This window comes from Manduca sexta, chromosome 25, assembly GCF_014839805.1.
Source record: "Manduca sexta isolate Smith_Timp_Sample1 chromosome 25, JHU_Msex_v1.0, whole genome shotgun sequence".
NCBI classification, from domain to species: domain Eukaryota; kingdom Metazoa; phylum Arthropoda; class Insecta; order Lepidoptera; family Sphingidae; genus Manduca; species Manduca sexta.
Genome location: NC_051139.1, coordinates 8,043,022 through 8,064,697, shown reverse-complemented (window position 1 = coordinate 8,064,697; position 21,676 = coordinate 8,043,022). Strand labels below are relative to the sequence as shown.

Below are 21,676 nucleotides of genomic sequence, written 5' to 3'. Positions count from 1 at the left end.
TTTATTTACTTTCACCGGTGATAACTCAAACTAAAGGAAATAATATATTTCACAGGTGCTTACATGATGAAAATCTACGATGTAACTGGCAGCGGTGTTTGCGATCATCAGAAATGTCCATTTCTTTGTTAACAAACCCGCTTCTTCTAGTCTGTTATTATTCATCGATGGTGTTGATAAGGCACAAACTTCTTAATACTTTAAAATAGGTAATGTAGTAATCCATCATCAAGAAGGAATCGACATCTAATTAACTATTTACCGTTGCTCATTAAGACAATTTTATATGTATGAAGCCCATGGATTGGTACGCCATATTTGAATCTGTTTTATATTTTCATAATTTTAAAGCCAATTAATATACGAACTTAGTATTTATAGAATAAAAAATCCACAGCAAATACTATGAATTGAAACCGTCTCAAATCGACAAATCTTCATTAAAAATAATGGTTGTTCAAGAGCGACAATATTAGTTTCACAGACAGTTAAATCGGTATTCACACCCACTTGCAATTCTATTTGCTCGTCTGATCAAAGTGGGTAACACAAGCCAATTACGATAGAAGCGTTTAGGAAACACGCCACCATGCATAATCGAGTTATACGAGGAAAATTGACGATTTCTATTTGAGCAACTCGTTTCCCTGGGGAATCAAATGTCATCACTGATCGACTCTGATCGAGGGCTTACGAAATGTAAATGTTACGTTCAATTCCTATTTGAATAAAGCCGAGATTATATTTATAGCTATGAGCCCTTCACGAGAAACTAAAATTATTATTCAGAAATTATCCATATTTCAAGTTGCGGTTAGCATCATTTAGTATTCCATATTATTTAAGTTTTAAATAAAATGTTTCAATAACTGGCTAGTATTGGACGGTCAGACAATTGGAGAAGCCTTTGTTAATATACTTTGATAAAGGCTACAATAGGCTGATAAGGTCAAGTTAGAAGAATTAAATTCAATGTTATACGATTAAAATAAATACAATTATAGAAATAACTAAAACTATCGGTGTTTCAACAAACATTATAGGGGAGGCGGGTATTGAAATGGCTTCTCAATTAAGTCTACATTCATCTTCACGTGACGACCTCGGGCGAGTGGCAATGTCACGAGCAAGGCTAATTCTTCACTCACACGTGATCGAGGAAACCATAACGTTACATCTATCTATAGGATAACCGCTAATACCTTTTTGTTTACTATCTGAAGTAGGTCTTTCGACACCACACGCTTTCCGTACCAGCTAGATATATTGTTATGATTAACTCGCCTAAAGTTATATTTTTATTAAAGATCGGAGTTAGTAATCAAAAAATGTTATAGAATTACATGACTTAAATATCTGAAACAATTTCGCGTTAATTCGTACGTAGGAAGTTTAAAATATGTTTGGGATGCCGTGTTACACGATTATTAATTTCAGTGGAAAGTTATGGGTATGTTGGACAAGGTATAAATCATTTTGATAGGCATGTTAATTGTAAGAAGTCAATTAAGTTATAACATTAACATTTTTGTATGTTATATGTAGCGATCTATACAAATATGCATTACAAATTCATAAAACTATTAGTGTCGGTTTTTTATATTGCAAAAATGAACTAGTTAATTATCTACAAATTGATTTTTTATTGGAGAATCGATACATTTATATAAAGATATAATTGTATGCTTACATAAAAACAACGTAACTCTTAAACACAGTTTAGACTTACTGACATACTATCCTGCCGCTATTAGATCGTGAATAACTAAACCAATTAAATTTTAAAGACTGAACAATTATAAGATGTTAACCTAAAAACCAAGTTAAATGTAGAGTTTGTAACAAGATGACATTTTATGATTATTTTTGCATCCGCTATTACATAACTTTTTACATTCATAATAAAGAGGAAGTTTTTTAAGGTAACAAATAAACTGCGAGTAAATAAACGACATACACTCAGCAACCAACACGTTCTTAAAAAAACAATCTAGATTTAAAAAATATAGACAACAATAAACGAGTTTCTTTGTTTGGCAAAACACGAACTGGCGGCTTGCGTCAACTGCATTTCGCACACAGCCGATCAAATTGCTCTGCGTTGAAATTGTTTAGTGCACGAACAAGTACCCAGCCAATTTAACTTTTTAAGTAATAAAAGTTGTGCCTGCATGTAAAGTTTATTCCCATGTTAAATGGAATTCTTGTTTACAAACAAAACTACCGTTGGACAAGCGTACACGTCTAATACATCTTCTTTCTACCAATTGAGAGCAAGTAGTTCGCAGGGTAAAAGCATAATTAAACGTATAATCAAAAATAAATTGTTTTTTATCCATTTTAGGTACTTATTGTTGAACAGATATTGATAAGAGCAACAATAGACTTTCCTGTCCGTTCTTCTTTCATGAAAATTGCTTTCCTAACTTATGGTAGAGTAAATATTGACGGAATTTAAAAAATGTTTACCATTTTAGGGAGTCAAATAAATTATATTATTGCAAAAAATTGAAGCATCTGCTAATAAGTGATCACCATTTCAATTTATTAGGTGTTATGAGTTTGATGTTCTCATTGACAAACAAAATAAGGTTATTACTACGTCAGTCTTCTGAGCCAGCCTTCCTTCCATTGCGAGGTCCTCCAACTATATTTTTTACAACTTAACCGCGATTGACAAGAATTATAATATTAGTAACGATAATTCAATATTGATTAAAGTAACGAATCACTAATTATCTTAAATATATTTAGTCATTGTAATATAATGAAACTAACTCATTCTACTGAGACGGATTTTTTTTTTCAAAACTGTTCAAGTTACGTATATACAATGTTCTTGTCTGTTCATTAAAGTGAAATAGTAAGTTGATTATAATGACAAGTCTAAATCTCTATTGAAGAGTCTATATCAGAAGAAGTTGTTACAATGATCCATGCTAGAAGGCCAATTCACTTCAATATTTTATTAGCTTAAATTTAAGGTCAATCGAGAATTTTTACAGCTGATTCATTACTTTGCTAATAAGGCCAATCAATCATTAATCATTACTATTGTCAAACTAATAATCATTAGTCAGCAATGATGATATTTTTAAATTATGTGTCGTTTTGTATTTTAGTTGAGTAAATTTCATCTGATACACGTTTAACCTTTGGCATCGTGTTAAACCTTTATATGGAACGTGGAAGCGCATCATTTTAACACTTATTAATTACTTGTATACATTTTATTACAGCATTAATCTGCTTGACTGTCTTGGTGACCTAGTTTTACGGAACGACTGCACTGCTAAGATCTCGGGTTTAGTCCCTGTTTCAGGCAAAGTGATATTGGCTTTTCTACTCAGTATCAGCCCGAACTGTGGGATTTGTGCACAATATGGGGATAGGTTCGCCCCGTATCACATCATGGGACTAAAAACACAAGGCTGGAAGTGGGTGCCCCAGGTGCGCCTCTGCCTACCCCTTCGGGTAATAAACGGTCTGAGTATTCAAATATTGTTATTTTTTAAAAGACTACATTAAACCTAACCAGTATAGTCCAGTTCCACGGCCTAGTCTATCTATACTTTCAACTTTGATGTCTCACTATATTTTATAACTAAATAATTCAATCTCTAAGTCACGCTCTGATAACTGTTCCCGACAATATTGTGCCAGTTCCGGTACAGTGCGCTCTCTTTAAGGGCCTATTAGACATCTATGAAGATGAGTTTTACGAAAAGAGATCAGTTAGTTTTGTATGCTGTCTTGCTAATGTTGGCAAGAGCTTTAATATCATTACAACTAGAGTTGGGTAGCCATTGTTAGGTCTCTCTCGGCGTTTAACAGAAAACTGCTTCACAGTCTTGGTTTATATTCAAATCCCAAAAGCCGTCGAGTAATGGCATCTCTTGCACGTGCAATTTGGATTTTAAAGATAAATTGGCATCCAACCTATCAAAATTATTAAAAAAAAAACTTAAATAGTCTAGCTCAACTGCCTCCTTTCTCTGTCCCTAAATGAAAGACTATGTTTATAGCAGAATTTATTTATAGACATTTGCATTATTTTATGTGTTTGTCATGATAATAAGCGGAGAAAGCAAATATCAAGCGTTGGTGCGTTTCGATTATTTACATATTCCATATATGTCAAGTGGCTGAGTGAATCACCTGTGAAAGATCATTGGCTTTATTTTTACTCTCCGTACTCCAATTGAAGTTGTAATGTTACTTTTTATTAAGAATATTGTGTAGTTCATTTTTTTTTACTTTGCCAAAAATTGTTTTAACGATATAAAATTAGACCTTTATGTGGTAGATTAAATATAAGACCAGAGTTTTAAATTTACATATTTTATTTCTAATATCTAAATATAAATATTTATAAAAAAAACTTCTACATGTAAGACAATTAGACAACTTTATTTATATAATATTTATCAATGAGATCGTGTTGTGTTTTATTCTACCAATAACTCATATTGAATGCATGAAAAACTGCTCTTATACTTATTATAATACATAAATAAAATGAAAATATAACACAACTCTTGCGTAATTTTGTATTATACGATATAAATAAGGTAATGACTGCTAAGCCAATATTTTATTTGGCAATTCGTATGCGGCTACATAGTGCGCTGTACAGTCAGCAAAAAATGTCATACAATATTATGTCACGTAACCAGATGTTATAGCGTCATCATTTACAGAGATAGTTATTATTTATCCAAGTACCAATATATGTACATTGTATATATAAAACACATGAAAATATCGTCACTTACTTTATTTTGCAAAAAAACTAACGATCCTATTAGAAAATAAATAAAAAATGTTTACAATAATTGAGGTTCTTAAACTTACAAGTTAATAATCTTATTTAAACGAAAATACCACAGTACAGAATTATTTTTATTATTTTTAAATGTTTCTGAAGCCTCTAAGTAATTTCAACAGAACGAGAAAGTAAACGAATATGTAATACTTGTAGAGAAAACGGTATGAAACAAGTAGCTCCTGGCGTCTTTTAGGTTCATAAATCGTTTAACAATAACTATAAAACAATAGCTATGTTATCCGGCTGTCAAAATAATGAACAATAAAAATAGACTTTATTTCATGCCCATTAAAGTCGCTCTGAAAAGACTGCCGGCAGTCGCTTATCAGTTGACGCTCTATTAGGTATTGACAATTCAAAGCACTGTGTCTTTTGTCAAAAGTTGTTTAAAATGTTTAAGTTATTTGTTGTAATTCACTATATTCGTTAAAATTTTTCGTAAACTTTAATTACTTATATTATAATTAGATGCAGAATTAGATTTATTAACACAGAACAAACGGAAGTACTTAACATCGGTAAATTTGGAGTCACAATAATCATAGCGACAATGTATTAAACATATTATAGCATTGAATCCATAATATATTGGAAGACTTATATTAAGTATATTTCAATCATCCAAATGATTATAAAAAGTTAGGGGATTTTTTTTCTACTATTACTTCATGGTGACACTCGTATTACATTATTTATTAGAAAACGAGTCATGAATAGAAAATTTATTAAATCTTTTAATATGTTTCTTTGCAATCTTAAATTAGGAAATTCGGATATCATATTCTCGAGTTGTCTAGTAACAAAAACCCGGAAGACCTTTGCACAAACTACATTTTACTATTTCCTTGGTTTAAAACAGATTTATTAACACTATTTCTATATCTTTGTCAGTAAAATATTGTTTATGAGTGTGGTTCGTGTCAGGTTATACATCATTATTTACGAAGTAAAAAACCATATCAATGACGCTTCCGTCACATACCACATTAATCATGTGATATAATCATAGCATATTAATAGATTTAAAAAATATTTAATATGATTATTTGGAACCGAGGTTGAAATGACAGTTATAATAAATCAAGATGTTCATAACTTATACTGAAAAGTAACTTTCTAATATTACACAATATTACCTCCAAACAAATTAACAAACAATTACAACCTTTTTAAGACACTTTAAAACGAAGATCTTCGCCGTTCAGACGTAGACTGAACGAATTATTTATACGATATCATCTAATTATAAATTGTTTTTGTTTTATTTAAGAGCGCGTAAATCTATCGGCAGAATATTCAGAATTGACGATGGAATTTGAGATATGGGGGTAAAAAATCTTCAATTAATCAGCAAGTTCAGGCAATTATCTCAAGTTTGGATAGATATTAGGTAATAGTGGTGCTTTGACCATAACATGATTGATGGAATATAGTTTATTCTTAGAAATTAACGATTCTGAGTCGACAATTGCTGAACGTATTGGCAAATATTCCAATTGCTGGCAAATAACATACAAAATTCTACCACAATCTAAAAAATCTATATATTTTCTTTCACCTAATAAAGAAAATAAATATAATTTCTTATTGTATTTATAGTGGAATTAGATTCTTCGGATGTAATGATAATTTTCGCTCAAAATCGAAATACTATTTGTGTTACAATTAACTTTACCTAGTTATAAGTACTAACTGAAACAAATTTAGAAACGTATAGTATGCAAGAGTCATTAGAGTACATATAATAATTTATTTATTTATTTATTTATTTGAACAGCCTACAAAACATACACCTTACATAGTTTTTTTTTAAGAATTCGGTAAGTAATTTCTGCAGTGCTGTTTCAATTACAGGCTGTCACAGCATGAACATAATTGATAAAAATACGAAAGATGTTATATTTCAAGCTGTTGAATATATTTGAATCTGTATTATTTGCAATGCTTTCAAAATCAAACACTACCAAGCCATCAAAAAAAGAGCAGTGGCCTTCAAACTCTTAAGACCTTTATCTGGTTTGGTACCTTAATTTCCTCTGGAGAAACTTTAACTACTCTTTAGTTACGGTCATTATAGACAGATCAATCTTGTTAAACGTCAAATAACAATCGCTGTTCGTTACGTTAATATGTATGAGGAAACGATAAACTAACGAATAATCGTTAAATTTCCTATCTAAAGTTATGTCACTGCCCAAGCGCAGATAGTTCGTATTTTTCTAACATAAGTAATATGTGTGACTTAAGCTTATGGAAATATAAAAATCTGTTCAAATAATCTATAATGTGTACAATGACACAAATACATAGAAAAAGATACTTACTATAAAAATTCAAATGAGTAGTTTTTGCGACCGCAAAATATTGTAACATGCTTGACAAAATTGTACAGCTGACATAAAAATGAATGAAGCAGCGATAGCCTAGTTGGTTGTGGAACGGACTGCCGAGACAAATGTACGCAGGTTCAAATCCCAAGGGCACACACCTCTGATTTTTCTAAAAAATGATTCTATGTGAATTATCGTTTGCTTTATCGGTGAAGGAAAACATCGTGAGGAAACCTGCATACCTGAGAAGTTCTCTATAGGAATTTCGAGGGTGTGTGTAGTCTACCGATCCGCACTAGGCCAGCGTGGTGGACTAAGGCCTAATCCCTCTCAGTAGTTAGAGGAGGCCCGTGCTCAGCAGTGGGCAAGTATATAATACAGGGCTGATATTATTATTATTATATTCAAAAACATTTATGAAACAAAACAAGTCAAAAGTGATGTTTTAATTGACATTGATTACACCAAGCATCTGTAGCTAGTTTACTGTTCGCAACTGTCACATCGAAACACAACAAAATATAACCCAAAGTACGTCCACACCGTCGTACCACAAGTCTTAACCCTGTTAAAATATTTTAGAGATATATAAAGAGCACATACTTATTTATTTGTGTAGTGTTAGTATTATTACCTAGTTTATTATATATCATTGTGAACGTCAATGACATTTAAAAATTATGGATATCTTACGTGGGCCGTGACGCTATCTCATAAATGTGCTTAGAGCATCTCGTAGGCGCCAATTGCAGTCATATACAGGGAATGGCGAGCAATCAACTCGACGTGGCAAAATGTTGGATAAAAATATGTCTGAAATATGAACTATATCTAAATATTATTTTTGATGATATTAAAGATTATCAATACATAACTAATCCCATGATGGTTCTTATATTCACGGAAAGAGTACATGAAGTAAATTAATATGTAAATACAATAATTCGGTAGGTCAAATTATATTTAACACCATTGATTGAAGTTTTTTTTTTATCGTGTGTTATTACATTGGTAGGATTTGTTTTTTTTTTTGTATAAATTTTAGTTTCTATCTATTAGCATTTTATATTATCTATTCATCAGGTGTACGGCATGACCAAAGCAACAAGTTCCGTCTAGGTCTATGTTTAGCAAAGTTAAATACCTATTTTCAATTATAGACCTTGTCGGCTTTTTCTTCATCATCAAACACAATGACATATTACTATACTGACATGAAACTGATTTGTCATGGCTCGTATGTAACTGTGTTGGCGGCGAATTGTTTAATTCGAAGTTTTACAAACCGTCTTACATGCTTACAAACTTACCATTTGTTAAATACTTGCATTCCTAAAATTCTGAAGGTATTAAAAATTATGAAACTTTTAAAGCAAAATAGAAAACATGGACTGCAATTTTGACATGCCGGAGATTATAAAATACATTATAAAATATCGATGACAAAATAAATATTTTTCAATTTGATTCTGACATCCATAAATGTCTTTAAGTTAAAGTTAATTGTGGCTCTGATAATGCTAATGACAATATATTGGTTGAAAAAATCATCAAAATCTGTTTTGTCACAAAACTTAAAGAACTTAAACGTACCAGTGAAAGAAACAAGCTTACCGTAATAGCCGGTAAACGCTAAGGTCTACAACTTGTAAAAAAATAGATAGTTCATAAAATGACGACTTATACAATTTACCGACGACATAAATATGATGATACATCTAGAAGCCTTTTCGGTCATCAATTGTATAAGATACATTTGGGCATGAACCGTAAACAGCTCCCAAAAACGAATCGAATCTTATGAAAAGATAATGTATGGGTATCTACAGGAGTTTCTCCTTTAGAAATAATTAGATAAACTTTATTCCTAATCCCTATTCTGAGAAAAAACAACGAAGACATGTGTGCTTAGCCTTATGGAATAATACTGTAATGTTGTGGTATCCCACTTACTTATTGTCTGCTAATTGGTTCTGTAATAATTACTAACTCACGGAAGTTTTCAATTTGTTCTTGGGGTTGCGTCATATTTGTGGTCAATTGCTCTTAGACTTCTGGATGCGTCATAACTTTACCATTTTTAGTTTAACTTGTTTACAATTTATAGGGACTTTTCAAACTCTACATATATCTACTGACAAACAAGTTGGACAAATACCTTGGTGTACTTTGTTCAATTGTGAATTCAGGTAATCATAGTTAATGAACGATATTTTGAAAAAAAGTAGCCCCACAGATTTTCGACTCCAAGCATCCGCGCGTGCGCAGTCGCAAACAAACGTGCGGTATAATTGGATAATAAAACATATAATGATATGTCCTATAAATTCCGTCATGCTTCTTATGAAATGTCACGATTTTTCTAAAATTATAGCCTTAAAGACCGAATTATAGCGATACACGTGTAATTCCAGTGTTTTGAAAGAACAATGTACTAACATCCGAAACGTAACGTAAGACTGCGGCATGCAACGAATGTTTCGACAGCGAACGAATTGAAGTGTTACACTAATCTGTCTGGGCGTAGCTAGTAGAGAAATCTGTAAGAACGAGGCCGATATCGTGCAATTGTGAGCGCATCGGTCCATCCGCTCCGATTGACGCCGTGAAGTATTGTTGGAACACTTTCCGACCGCGACCGATGCCCGAATCAGCCGCAATGGGTATTATTATAATTGTAAGTAGGCTATAAAAGGTTTGGAGAGTGATACCGCAACAAATTTAATAGATTTTTTTGTGTAGGTTGGTAACAATGATTTTATGTATCAGCTTGGATGTATAAATATACTATAAGGTAACGGAACTATTGGTAACCCAATTAATTTTTAAATGTAGATTAAAACATTTCTTTAAAAAAAATATATATATATAAAAATATTTTTAATTGAATTGCAACATATACACTACATAATAATATAAAATTCAGTAACTAAATAATTAAAAATATTAATATATTTTGAACAATACAAAAAAATCATGTGGATGGTGGGCCATGTTAGAGACCGGTATATCTTAGGTAAATTCTGTGATATTTTGTAATTGATATAGATATTTTTTTTATTTATATACCGCATGGCTAGATTAAAAGATCAAATACTCGATAGTAAGTCGCCTCTCGACTACTATTAGCAAGCACTAACTACGTAGATATACTTTTCCATCTCAATACTTTATTATCGCCACCCTGAGATCTAAGATGTTAAGTCTCGTATGAGAGCGGCGATAGCCTAGTTGGGTGTGGAACGGACTGCCAAGACGAATGTCCGCAGGTTCAAATCCCAAGGGCACACACCTCTGACTTTTCTAAAAAATCATGTGTGTATTCTTTGTGAATTTATCGTGCGCTTTAACGGTGAAGGAAAACATCGTGAGGAAACCTGCACATCCGAGAAGTTCTCTATAGGAATTTCGAAGGTGTGTGAAGTCTACCAATCCGCACTAGGCCAGCGTGGTGGACTAAGGCCTAATCCCTCTCAGTAGTAGAGGAGACCCGTGCTCAGCAGTAGGCAAGTATATAATACAGGGCTGATATTATTATTATTATTATTAAGTCTCGTATTACCTGGTATTTTCATTAGCTAGTTCAATAAAGTGTCTCCGCAAGATCTGAGACTAAGTTTTAGCCCTATAAATGAAATGCAGCGGCGCACCGAGGTAGGGGGAAGGGCGAGGGTTGTATTGATGCCAACGAACCTTTTAATGAGGCAATAAAATGCGTAAAATAATACCTTTAATCTTCTTTTACTTTTGTTGCATGCATCAGTGATTAGGGGGGAGGAGGAGCGCCTATGACTCTTATTTCTTGAAATATTGGGCTGCAAATTTTGGTAATGCCTCGGGAGGCAAGAGCTAATACAAGAACTACGCCACTGATGAGATGATTTAATCAAGGTGTGATACCTGATTGCCCCTGATAATTAAGAACGGCGAGATGCTATGATAAAAAATTTAATAAATTTGATCGAGTATAATACAAACCAGAAAGAGCCTGAATAAAAGGGAATTAACTTAGCACGAAATAACTGATGTCGCTTACAATTACATCCGGAAGAGTCTCGCCCGGAGGCCACCGTTCGTTTCTAATGCACGCTGCGTTTGTTTACCAAATCCACTGGCGGTATGTAAATATAAAAGAAAGCATTTGGTTTTTATTTAAATTTGACATTACTTGACCATTAATTAGCATAATATGTATATTCGATATTTTTATAAGAATGTTACGTACTGGCGTTGAGTTATATTATTCGTAAATTGTTTCAAGTATTAAAATAACAACATATAAAATATTATTTTAAATTCTTAGTTCCAAACAACTATCGCTCAGCTTTGACTTTGCTGGCTTATCAGCGATCAAGTTATTTTTGACAAATGATATGATGTGACCGGCCTTGGCTTTAAGAGTTTAAATAGGAAATTCAAGACTACATATTCTTGGAAATAAGAGTTAGTAATATGAACCAAATAGAATCTCATTATGTCAACAGGTTTTTTTTCATAACATGTGTCATGCTAAAGTAAGGAGGAAAAGCCCTAAATCAAAATATTAAAAACATAAAATAATCTTTCCACCAAGATATATACGACAATCCTGTGAAGGAAAAAATCATCTCATGTTTTGGCAATTATCAGTTACCAATGTTATTTAAAGTAGCTTGTTACGATATATCCGTCAGTGTACAAAACATCCAATATTTGCAATATACATACATTGTTATACCTTGCGGTGTAGCAAATTGTCATCTATATGTTCGTAAGTATGTTCATTTCATATGAAATGTCCCCATTACACTGATCCGGCATAACGGTACACGCATGTAGTTTGAGTAAAACCGTGGGTGCGCTATAGGAAATCATGTGAACATCCAGAACAATCCATGGTACTCCCATCGTAACAATGCGAATGCTAGGCAGTAAAAACTATGAGGATTCAATTATATTTAAATATCAAATGAATGATCGTGACTCGTTCATGCGTTATGCTAGAAAAGAAATAGGGTTGTATTCTGTAGTTAATTACTTCTTAGACGAAAATAATTAGGCCTTGGGTAACTAAATCTTTTTGGTTATTAAAAGAACATTCATTTATTTTTAAAAGTTAAGCATTTTGGTACATCCAGTGACGAGGAAATTACCGTTTTAAACAATACATACTTAATTAACTATTTTTAAAACATTCTGACAACGCCATCACGATGTTGACCAACACTCAGAATTCAGCTTTTATGAACAATCAGTTACAATCATAGAATTTGCAACAGTGAAAATATCTCCAGAGTCGTGAACCACATATCATGCATAAACGTAAGCTGTTGGGTTTATTTTAAGTATCCAGAAATATATTGCTTATTGAACTGCCTCCTTGGCACAGTTATGTTGTGTGCTCGATACGACACCGCTCTGAGGTCCTGGGTTCGAATTCCGGGTGGGCCTAAACGATATTAAGTTTCTCTGCCCACAATCAATCCAGAATTTGGAATTTGTGCCTGTTATGGTGTTAAGCTTGCCCCTATCACATGATACGATGGAGCACACATGCGAAAAGAGAGTGCCCTGGTTGCATCACTGCCTACCTTTTTGGGGATAAAGGCGTGATGTGTATTTATTTGTTTAGGTACATATTCGAAAAAGGGAAGTTTAGTAGTAAGTGATCCGATATAATGCTAGCTTCATCACTATTCGCAACCAAAGACATTAAGCGTGGGAGCCGTTGGTGCTATAATGTACAGTGGATATATCGAATATTATAAATGCTATACAAACTACAGTGCTATAAGTACAAAGGTCAATGAGTGTTAGGTCTAGTGCAAAACATATGCCCTTAATGCTTTTCTGCGAACACGTCAATTTTTCTTATAGAATATTTCTTATAACTAATATGCGGCTGATTTTAAAATAATTCGGCTTAAACAATATTTTTTATATCTATAAAAATCATAAGCAAATTTCCTAAATCCTTATAAAGATGTTTAAATGTTGTTGTGTTCTTAAATGTTGCAGATTTTTTTCTATTTAAAAAGTGGACGACCGTCAACGAAGTCTTATATATACTTAATTGTAGATTATTAGTAAATAAAAAAGTGTAAACCCTGCGACCGATACACACCAATGCAACTCCTATAACGGACATTCGTCTTTACGCAAGTCGTATCGTTTGTGCTCATGCGCTGTAAACAGAGGCGCCAAGTTATCACTAATTGTTATTTAATTCGAAGTTGGTTTTGTAAGTAAAACTTCACCAAATAGACTTTTCTCTAATATAAATGAACGATCTTTAATCTCGTTATGAAGACGAAAGTTGTAATAAATAAAAAATATCTATTAAGTTACATAAAAAACTTGTAAATTACTCATCGGATATAAAATTCGCGAACATTTCCTCCCATTTGATTTTTATTGCATTTAATATTGATTGAACGATTTGATGGTTTAAAATAATTTTGATGAATGTAGTAAGAACAGGTTTCAATTTGAGCTCATGTTTACGATTCTTTTGAACAATTTCAAATTTTGTTTGTTTGTAAAATGTTCGGTGAAAATTTATGAACTACCTGCAATTAGTTGTATATAAACTTTGGAATATTCCACCAACAGATAAATAAGTATTATATTGCCATAAAATAAAAATATGAATTTTAAAAATATAAGTATGTTTTTCAAAATATCATTATATTGCTTTAGCGTACAGTAATAATACATACTTAATTAGATCTAACATACGTTCACCATAATATTGTATTTAATACCAAAAAATAGAATGTATTATAATAATATGCTACGATAATATTATACCAAATTTTATAAAATTATAATCTTACCCGCAATCAAAACTGAATTGTTGCCAAAGTGCAGCAAGATATTCCGTATATGGTTAATTCTCTTGGCGAATACGATACAATTAATCAGCACATACACATTTCATTGGTATTGTTTAGTAACAGTGCCGGCTAAGTTACCGGCATTTTCACAACAGAGCACTAGGCGAGCGCGCGGCGCCGCGGTCAGACGTCAGCCACATGTGAAATCAGCTGTGGCTTCGCGCCGCGCCGCGCCGTGCGGCTGCCGGCTAACGGAACGCGACCCCCCCACCCACCACCCGCCACCCTGAGCTTGACGCATTCTGCAGATAAACACCCAGATAACATTATCACCTTGTTTATTTACGGATAAATAGATCAAAACTGCGAACGTGTGAAAAAATTGCCAGTTCTACCGTGTCGCAATTTCCATCGGACTATCTCAATTTTCGACATTTTTATCGTACATGCGTGACTCGGTTGTGAAACCATGGCTATTAGGTGCGTTTAACTGCGAAAAGAAAGGTTTATTCACCTCGATAACATATTAATTTGGTATGTGTGCTAAAGATAAAATACTGTGATATGACACATATCGAATAAAACTCTATATACCTAATCTAACAGGCTCAGCAGACGATTAAGGTAGTGACTCCGCTAATTTGTCCTCCAAACACGAAATTGTAAATCGTTATCTCCTAAACTAAAGTTGAATCACCTACAATAAAGTAAGATCAGAAAAGTCGCGGTAGTCTACATCGTGTTTTTTTGTTAAGTTGTTGATGCTATTTTTTTTATCATTCAGTTATAATATTATGGAGATAAAAGAAAAGACAGACATGTTTAGGATAAAATCAGAATTATGAAGAGCATATTGCCATGGATACACGTTCTTGTGATGCCCATGAACCTGTCTTATAGTAAAATTAGCAATTATTTTAATTAGTTGTTGAGAAACTAAACAATTTCTTCTATGGTATTGGTTATAAATTGTTTATATTATTTTAAACAATTTGCGATCTATTTTCCTTTTTATTTGATTTATGCACTGAATTTATTATTATCTACGTACGCAACAAATCTTATCTTTGGTTGCACTGGAGATATAAAAAAATATTATCTCAATATAAAATTTATCTGAATCAATATTGCTAAAACCTTGTGCAGTCGACCTTCTTTATCGTTTCCACGTCAAATCAGAATACAACACGCTGTTAATAAAAAACAATGAAGACAAACAGATTGGACGTTTGTTTTTTATAACTTCATTATGAGACGTGTAGGTCGCTCGCCGGTTGCTGGGTCCCGCGTCTAGAATAAACATCGTACCAACACGCTTTGAACCTGAGGCAGCAAAGTCACTAACCAATCTGTTTGGAAATTTAGTTGAAGTAACTGTTAGTTTCACTAAAATTTCATTAAAACCAATTATTGGCTGTTCGTTGACGCCATTGAATCTGGTGAAACAAGTTGAGAGCGTCTGTATAGCATGTAAATTACGAAGCACAGCATAAGCAACCGACCGAGGTAAAAACATAACTAAAAACTTCATAAGAAAGCAAAGTTCGCAATTTCGTGTACTTGGACGACATAATTATTCCAGTTATTTTAGTTTTAAAACCAAACTGACGTGATTTTGAAAAAAAAAACATCTATGAGACCAATCTGGAGATAGGTATATGCTTTCGAATAAAAACAAATTAATCCAAATTTATTCATAAATGACCGAGTTCTGCGGTACCAAACATTAACAAAAAACATGGCGAATTCCTCCTTTTTTAAATCGGTTAAAACATTGAGAGTTTACCATTTTAAAATATCTCACCTGTATAGAAAGGGTAAATCTGTGGAAATTAGAATGAGTAGAATAGGTATCTCCATGCCTGGTCCTGCTTGTTCTTATTTCCCCAAAAATGTACGCAATACATCAATAATATATACCATTGTATATTATTAAATTATTGTTGTAGAATTCCAAGAAACATGGAAATAATATTCTGAGTTTGTTCTTCTGAATCCATTTATTTACAAACTGACATTTCTTTAAAACAAAACATTATATCAAGAAAAACGTACCAGCCAGTACACTACAATTGTATCTGTCTAAGTATCAGTATAAGATGTAGATCCACCAGTGAGTTTTAGATGTGCTGACCTTAGCAATTTGTGAAGGGAATTCGTGACTATAGTCACTGCTATCACAGTAACAACCTATAATGTGGCGCTAGATATCGGTTGCGTGCTGTATATAAACTCTAACATAATTTAATATACTGGACCTATTTCGGATTGGTAGACTACACACGCCCTCAAAATTTGTATAGAAAACTTCCAAGGTATGCATGGTATTCCTCTACCGTTAAGGCAAGCAATAATTCACAAAGAATACACACATAATTTTAGAAAATTCGGAGTTGTGTGCTCTTGGGATTTGAACCTGCGGACACTCGTCTCGGTAGTCCGTTTCACACCCAATTGGGCTATAGCCGCTTAATATTAGATACTCGTCAAATATAAACAAGCTAAAATAAATAGCACATTGTTAATTATATTTCAAAATAAATTGTAATTGAATGAGTACTATCTAGATTGCCTGTCTAATAACTAATAACTTAAATATTGCGAAATTAAGCTTTCGTCTATTGCATAAAAACAAATTCAAGAGATGCAACAGATCTGTGATCTCCATTTTCTTATCAGCACTCTATCATCCGTGATTGATGATTTAAGTTCAATTCCCTTTGCATACGGATATGTAAATTGAGATAATTCATGACTCATGTGTATAAATAATTTAATTTTTTTTATTGAAAATAATAAGGTGTCTTGCTCTTTAATTTTAATATTGTAGAGAAATTACATAATAATATATGTTATAGTGATAGGCTAACATCCATACTTTAAAAATGCTAAAGCAACTCTATTTCTGTCTGTTATGCTTTTATGGTTGAAACACTAAACCAATTTCGATGAAATTTGGTATAGATATAGTTTGAGGATTTTTATCTCGTGGAAATATATATAGTAGGCACTTTATCCCTGAAAATCTTTGTTACGCTGGCTGAGCCGCAAGCAAAACCTAATATGATATAAATGCAAAATCGTTTGCAACGTTTCCCCCAAAATGAAAGTCGCAATGTTTTTTATTTTCCGTACAAAGAACATGCAACCTGCCAGCTTAAATCCTATCTTTAGAAACAATAAATGTCATTTTTTGCTGCGTAAAATACTAATAAACACACTTTCACGTTTATAATAATAGCAAGGAAGTAAGGTACCACATGGATGATAAATATATCGAGGAAGTGTAATATAAGGCGTAAGGTGAAACCCTTTACAATATCACTTGAAGTGCTTACTATCACTTCCCAAGTGAAGTCGTGGAGATGAAATAACGCTAGATGCTCTTAAGTAAATGAATACCTTATTATTTACTAGCATATGGAAATATACTAAATGCAAATTCGTAAAACCAATTTCATGATATATCTTATTAACATAATACCATAGCTTAAAGTGGATAATCGCTACTACAAAATTATGCATACGGTTAGTTTCCATTTATAGATATATTGGATTATTCTCTCTTCCGGACACTCTTTGGGCAGAATAAATTCTTCAAACTAAAAGGAAGCTTAAAATTTTACAAAAACGTTAGAAAAGAAGCAATACATTTGAATGAAGTCTTAAAAAAAATTCGCGGCACTCTTATTCCTCACAATACATTGTAGTTTGTCAGATAAGGAGGGAGAGCGAAGCACATGCTGCGAATTACGATGAAACTTTTTTTTATTCGAAAGACATTCACGTGACAGTGAAACGATGTAAGACCAGCAACTGGCACTTTGCAGAAAACTTATTGCAGTGTAAGCCTCCCAGATATATAAAAACAATTATAAATAAAGTCCAGTTTAAATTAAATATGGATAATAGTTATGTCACAATTGATAATCTATACTTATAATAAATCTGTAGAGAAGTCAATTCTGTACATGAAATATATTTCAAAAATAACTATCAGGGGGTGATTAGGGATCGATACTGATGCCAAAAATGCAATTAGTAAAATTTTTGTCTGTCTGTCTGTCTGTCTGTCTGTCTGTATAACCGTTATAGAAACAAAAACTACTCGACGGATTTTAACGAAACTTGGTACAATTATTTTTCATACTCCTGTGCTGGTTATAGTATACTTTTCATCACGCTACAATTAATAGGAGCAGAGCAGTGAAGGGAAATGTTGGGAAAACGGGAGAAGTTACTCCATTTTTTAAGCTTCCGTCGCGTGTGCAACCTTAATGGTTAAAGCTACATAGAAATCATGTATGACGGAAATGTTCTCCTTAAAATTATGTAAAAAATATCCCACGACAGCATATGTCTATCTTTTATGGTTGACTCACAATGACACGTGTAACTTCCGATAGCTTAGCAGTTCGAAGCTTTCTCATTATATTTGTTTACTAATCTTAGGAACTATCGGTCCAAACTGAAAAATTCTTTTGCGTTGGATAGCCCTTTATTTGTGGATTGCTATAGGCTATATATCATCACGCTATACCCAATAGGAGCGGAGCAGCAATGGCTAATCTCTGGAACTACCGGTCCAAACTGAAAAATTATTTTTGTGTTGGATAGCCCTTTATTTGTGGGGTGCTATAGGCTGTATATCATCACGCTATGACCAATAGGAGCGGAGCAGTAATGAAACATGTTACAAATACGGGGACAATTTATTAGTTTTGAGAGCTTCCGTTGCGTGCGCTGCGTAAACGGTTAAAGTTATGCAACAATGATGTATGTCGGGATTATTCCTCTTAAAAAGTTCTAAAAAAATATATTATAAAACAAAGTCCATGCAGCAGGGCATCCGTTTGCCTGAACGTCTTAAACTCAAAAACTACCCAACGTATTAAGATAAAATTTGGTATGGAGACAGTTTGAAACCCTGGGAAGAACATAGGCTCCCGGGAAACTACTACTTTTATAATGGAAAACTTTAGCCTGAAAAACTTTATAACGCGGGCGGAGCCGCGAGCAAAAGCTAGTCTCTAATAACCTCTAAAGATCCTTAAATACAATGAAAAAATTACACTCTCAATTTGGCATTGTACTTTTATTTCATCATCAGTGAAATTCATTTGGCATTGTAGCTCAGTGCAGTGATTACGGCCGAGAAGACAGCTCCGTTTTTACCGGATTCACCAGTGTTATGACCCAGCTGACATTAGGGTAGGCTGCAGATCCCTAAGCATTAGCAATTTTGTTTCGCCAGCTCAATAAACGTACGCGCGTGTAGAGTTTTCTCCAGGGCCTCTGAATAAGTTTACTTTACAGTCGCAACTGCCTCTGCACAACTCTGTTTAAACCTCGTCTTCATTTGGTAATGGAATCCCCGTAAGAATATAAATTCAGAAGCATCTATGGCAGCACTATTTATTTCATTGATATCATGTCGTCTCGATCTTTGAGGCGTATCATTAAATGTACTTACATTAAGTTCTAAGGTCGCGTACTCCCCGCTGCGTGTCCGCGACCCGTGGTGGCCCCTTTTAGTGGCCTCTTATGATAGGCAGTTGAGAGGTCATCCTTGCCTACTGTCAAGCTAATTCTTAGTCAGTTAAACTAGAAAAAAAAGAAATGAAAAGTAAATTTACCTTTCTCGTTACCATCTTTTCTCCTGCATTCTATAATACACTACTTTCTGTGTCGCCTTTAGAATATTGATTGAAAAAGCTCATATAAAGTGATTGTAAATTCAGTAGACACAAAGAAATCTCAAGTCTCAAGATCGCTTGTATCTTGACAAAAGGTGTTCGTGATTTGAATGCCAGTAGATAAAGGCAGAATGCATTCTTTTTATAAAGAGGTTTTTGAGTTCCGTATTTTTTGAGTAACGAATTTATTCATGTTTTTGTACCTGAAGGTCAGCAACAGTGTAATTGATCACAGTTCATGATCCCAGATGCTGAATATTGTATGAATCTAAGATGTTTTTATTACAGTATGAATTGTTCTTTTAAGAAAAGAGATGGATATTTAGCTTTTCTTTAATCTTACTAGATAAGGAAAATATAACAGAGCTTCAAGATGGTTTTCTATCAAACAGTGTTAGACCTTCTCTGAGCTTTTTCTTGCTTCAAATTAACCTATTGGCTTTGCTGTCTGGAACTAATCGCGAGTCAAGCCTCTTTATAGAGATATCATATTGAATAAATATTATGATCTCATGACGTTTATTCAATATGATACCTCTATAAAGGTGCGAATCGTCAAGGTTCGCCATGTGGTTATTAAACATTTCGTGTCTAACAATAGACAGCACTTCAAAACATATTGAATTTAATTTATTCATGAATCACAAGTTTCAAATCTTCCACGAATTTATTACGTGAATCGCCGTACAATTCTATTAATATAGAATAGTAATTATGTAGAAATCTTACCTATGTAACGTAATAGGAAACATGAGGAATACTCAGAGCGCGAATCCGCGACATACATTGGTTAGTTATATGTATACAACTATTTAAACACTGTTAATTTGTTGATTAATATAATGCGCATGCTCCTGGCTTTCATCCTAAAAAGCGTAGGCAGAGACGCAATTAGGACACTCATTTTCGCCATGTGTCTTCCGTCCCATGATACGATATGAAACTCGACAAAATATAATTTAAAACAAATTTTAACTTTTTTTGTATATTTAAAAAGAAGCACACCTTTAGATATATAACGGCGTACGCGACGTGCATGGCAAAGATGATCTCATTCAATGGCATCACAAGACATTCTCTCCTAAACTTAACATGACTCACGTGGACAGAATCGAATTTGGTACTTTTCCTTTGAAAGTGAAAGAAGTTCAGATAGTTATATCCAATTTGTATTCCGTTCGATCTTATTATGCGCCAATGGAAATTAAATATATCAATATTTTTGGTTATATAATAAACATAATTTAATTATGTTTGGTTTAAAAAAGTAAAACTAATATTAATTTTGAAACGTATATAACTCATAATAGGCTACTAATTAAGGCCTAGCTTGAATCAACTTATCAAGCATATGTATAGCTGTGTAAAGTAACCTTGACATTTTGACGCGATTGTTAGTGGAACAAAATTCTTGACCTCTGTTGCGGTTTCGTTTTCTTTTAGGAACTGCTACGTATGGTAAGTTATTTCTTTTATTGGAAACTATCATCAGTAAACACACCGGAAGTATAACCAATATCCTATGATTACCACATCATTTCATTAAAAGAAAACATCGAAAGGAGAGACGAAGTACCTAATTTATTTGTTGTCTAGTACTGTTGGAGAAAACAAGTCTGTCCCTAGCATATAATTTTGTTGAAAGGCGGCTCTAGAAATCTGCAGTTAATAATAATGGCAGGTTGTATTTTCACCACAAATAGCTTCTCTTGGTCAAATTATAAAGCCCGTGTCCCGTGCGCTAGTATTCGACTACAGAACTGTTTCACATTGCTATGCATTTATTAGTATATATTATATTATAGCATTCATGTATTATTTGTTTAAAAGTGTTACAAAATGCTAAGCAAACATTATGCAGTTCTAGTTCACAGAAACTAATAATTGGTTAAGAAATGCCATTATGTTTATTTATTTCTTGAATCATGGTACATATGTCACAAAATTTAAATCTGAGCCAAGTCGTTCACCTTATGTTTGCCAAAATATACAAATTCAATACTACCC

The 21,676-nt window shown here is 33.1% G+C and overlaps 1 protein-coding gene across 3 annotated transcripts in view; it reads right to left on the bottom strand.

Annotated features, from left to right (window-relative positions):
- The window catches only part of LOC115446756 (myosin-IIIb), a 43,583-nt gene extending 29,373 nt beyond the window's left edge, over positions 1–14,210 (bottom strand). For 2 of the 3 annotated variants that reach the window (XM_030173538.2, XM_030173539.2), the window contains exon 1: positions 13,974–14,209. The gene's annotated coding sequence lies outside the window, so the exon portion shown is untranslated. Of the gene's footprint in view, positions 1–13,973 lie in introns of all 3 variants that reach the window. The other variant, XM_030173536.2, reaches the window with a different exon arrangement.
- Between the last annotated feature and the right edge of the window lie 7,466 nt (positions 14,211–21,676).